General features: G+C 36.6%; 1 non-coding gene across 1 annotated transcript; it reads left to right on the top strand.

The window, feature by feature from the left end:
* Nucleotides 1–2,369: 2,369 nt before the first annotated feature.
* LOC116631811 lies at nucleotides 2,370–2,475 on the top strand. Its single transcript, XR_004299264.1, has one exon. It is a non-coding gene; the product is annotated as a U6 spliceosomal RNA (small nuclear RNA).
* The last annotated feature ends 1,387 nt before the right edge of the window (nucleotides 2,476–3,862 follow it).

Genomic DNA, 3,862 nt, shown 5'->3' with positions numbered 1-3,862 from the left:
CTTATTTTACTTAGCATAATATCCTGGCAGTCCCTCCATGTTGTTGCAAATGACAAGGTCTCATTCTTTTTTTGGCTGAGTAATAGTTGTATTGACTCTACCACATCCTCTTTATCCACGCATCTATGGATGGACACTTGAGTTGCTTCCGTATCTTGGCTATTGCAAATAATGTTGCAATGAATATTAGGGTGTATATATCTTTTTGAATTAATGTTTTCATTTTGTTTGGGTAAATATCCAGTAGTGGAATTACTGGAATATATGGTAATTCTGTTTTTAATTTTTTGAGGAAACTCCATACTGTTTCCACAGTGGGTGCACCAGTTTGTATTCTCACCAACAGTGCAGGAGGGCTCCCTTTTCTCCACATCCTCCCAACACTTGTTATTTGGTTTTTTTTTTTTTTGCTTTTGTTTTGTTTTGTTTTTTATTCTAGCCATTCTGACAGGTGTAAGGTGATATCTCACTGTGGTTTTGACTTGCATTTCCCTGATGATGAGTGATGTTGAGCATCTGTCTTTTCATGTGTCTACCATCTATATGTCTTCTTTGGAAAAACATCTACTCAGGTCTCTCGCCCATTTTAAATTGGATTATTTGTATTTTTGGTGTTGAGTTGTATATGTTCTTTTCATATATTTTGGTTATTTTGGTTATTAACCCTTTATTGGATATGTCATTTGTGAATATCTTCTCACATTCAGTAGGTTGCCTTTTCATTTTGTTGATGGTTTCTTTCACTGTGCAAAAGCTTTTTATTTTGGTGTAGTCCCAAATAGTTTATTCTTACTCTTATTTTCCTTACTTTTCCATTTTCTTAAGGGTAATTTTTGAGGTTTACTTTTTCTCTTGGGGGGGTGAGGAGTAGAGGGAGAGGGAGGCAGAGAATCTTAAGCAGGCTCCACGCCCAGTGTGGAGCCCAACGTGGGACTCGATCTCAAGGTGCTGAGATCATAACCTGACCCGAAATCAAGAGTTGGACACTTAACCAACTGAGCCACCCAGGTGCCCCAAGGTACAAATTTTTTTAAATGTAAAATCTGCCAAAATTTTCCTTTGTGGTTTTTGCCTCTACAAACTTATAAAGATCTGCCCAAACCTGAGAGATCTAATTTTTTCTTTTCTTTCAGAGAGAGCATACGTAATGGTACATATGGTAAGAACTCTGCATTAACTGTCAGGAGACCTCCATTCTAGTCACTGGTATGTTGCACAATAATGCATAGCCAAACTATTATGTCAGTTATTTATTTATTTATTTATTTTAAAGATTTTATTTATTTGACAGAGAGAGACGCAGTGAGAGAGGGAACACAAGCAGGGGGAGTGGGAGAGGGAGAAGTAGGCTTCCTGCGGAGCAGGGAACCCGATGCGGGGCTCGATCCCAGGACCCTGGGATCATGACCTGAGCCAAAGGCAGATGCTTAATGACTGAGCCACCCAGGTGCCCCCCGTCAGTTATTTTTAAAAAGACTGTTAATATCTTTAACTCTAATTTTGTATTTATTTATTTTTCTCTTTTGTACTCCTAACTTTTGCTTCATGTGTTTTGCAGTTCTTTGATAGATGTATACACATTTAGGAACATTATGTCTCCTTGTCAAAGTGACTCTTTTATCATTATAAAATGTTCTTTTTTAAATAATCCTTGTTTTGAAGTCTACTTTGTCTACTATGAAGATAGTCATTCCAGTTCTTTTATGACTAGACTTTCATCAATATCTTTCCCCATCCTTTTACTTTTTGCCTGTATGTGTTTTTATACTTAAAAGTACATTTTTTTTCCTAGACAACACAGTTGGGTCCAATCTGATAATTTCTGCCTTCTAATTGGAGCATTTAGTCTATTTATACTTAATGTTTACTTGGAGTGTTATTCCATCTTTTAATGTAATTGTTGCTATAGTTGCCTTTATGTCCATTGTCTAGCTATTCATTTTTATTTATCCCATCTATCTTTATTTTTCTCTTTCCCTGCCTTTAAATTAGTCAAATATTTTTAGGTATTCCACTTTATATCCTCTGTTGGCTTTCTAACTATGCCTCTTTGTTTTGTTTATTTTTGTTCTTGGCCCCAGAACCTAGGGATACCATATACATTCTTAACCTATCAATGTACTTTGAATTAATACACTTCTTCACATATGAGAACCTTACAGCAGTGCACACTCCCATTTATCCCTCTCCTCACTTTTCTGCTATTCCCTTTGGCCTGAAGAACTTCTTTTAACCTTTCTTGTATTGCAGGACTTTGTATTCTATTTTTATTTGTTTTCTTGTTGTTGTCTTTGTTTTTCTAGAAGTACATTTATTTCACCTTCATTTTTAAAAGGAAAAAAAATTGCTAGGTAAAGAATTCTAGGTTGTTTGCTCACTTCAGCAGCAGAATATACTAAAATTGGAACAATACAGAGATTAGCACAGCCCCTGAAGAAGGATGACACACAAATTTGTGGAGTGTTCCATATTAAAAAAAAAAAAAAGAATTCTGGGTTGACTTTTTTTTTTTTTTCTTTTCTCTCAGCACAGGTTGGCTTTGTTTCTCATGAGAAACCAGCAGTTTTTGTTATCACTATTTTGCTGTATGTACCGTGTCTTCTTTAGATACGGTTAAGAATTTCTCTTTCATTTGCAGCAGCTTGGTGATGATATGTCTAAGTGTAGTTGTAGTTGTCTGTGTTCTTATCTTCTTTGGGATTTGTTGAGCTTTTTGTGTCTGTGGGTTGATAGTTTCCTTAAATTTGGAAAAAAAAATAACCATTATTTCTTTGATTGTATTTTTTTTACCCCAGGGTCTTTCTTTTCTCCTTGTTGCACTCCAATTACATATTTGAGAGACTGCTTAATATTGTTTCACTGAGGGGTGCCTGGGTGGCTCAGTCGGTTAAGCGGCTGTCTTCGGCTCAGGTCATGATCCCAGGGTCCTGGGATTGAGTCCCGCATTGGGCTCCTTGCTCAGTGGGGAGCCTGCTTCTCCCTCTCCCTCTGCCTGCCGCTCCCCCTGCTTGTGCTCACTCTCTGTCAAATAAATAAAGTCTTTTAAAAAAAATATTGTTTCACTGAGATTCTGTTTATGTTCTTAATGTTTTTCTTCTATGTTCTTCAGTTTTGATAGTGACATGTCTTCATGTTCACTGATTTTCCTCCTGCAGTGTTACAGCTACTATTAGCCCATTCGGTGACTTTTTCATTTCAAATATTATATTTTTCAGTTCTAGAATCTTCATTTTTTTAAAGTAAGCTCCACGCCCAGCATGGAGCCCAACACAGGGCTTGAACTCACAATCCTGAGATCGAGACCTTAGCTGAGATCAAGAGTCAGATGCTTAACTGACTGAGCCACCTAGGCAACCTTCTTCATTTGTTTTTTAAAAAATTGTTTCCATTTTTCCTACTGACTCCTCATCTACTCACTCATTATGTACCTCTTTTTCTTTACTTATAATAGCTGTTTTAAAGTTCCCATTTGCTAATTCCAACATCTGTGTCATTTCTGAGTCTGTTTATATTGACTAATTCTTCTTCTGATTACATGTCATATTTCGTACTTCTTTGCGTAGTTATTTTTGAGGTTGTGCTGGGCATTGTGGATGTAACATTGTCGAAAGTCTGGATTTGTTTTCTTTCTTTAAAGAGTGCTGCATTTTGTCCTGGCAGGCAATTTATTCATGAGCAGATCATCTCGATCTTTTCAAGACTTGGTTTGGGCCTTATACAGTAGCTCTTTCTCTTGACCTCATATAGTTCATTTCCTTTTTTAGTTATAGCTGAATGCTTTCAGTGTTTAATGAGGTCTCTCCATTTTGAATGGTCAAATCTGTAATGTCTCTCAGCACTGTGTGACCTCCAGAATCTTTAT

This window comes from Phoca vitulina, unplaced genomic scaffold (assembly GCF_004348235.1).
Source record: "Phoca vitulina isolate PV1807 unplaced genomic scaffold, GSC_HSeal_1.0 scaffold5, whole genome shotgun sequence".
Classification (NCBI taxonomy): Eukaryota; Metazoa; Chordata; class Mammalia; order Carnivora; family Phocidae; genus Phoca; species Phoca vitulina.
This window is presented reverse-complemented; position numbering and strand designations above follow the sequence as displayed.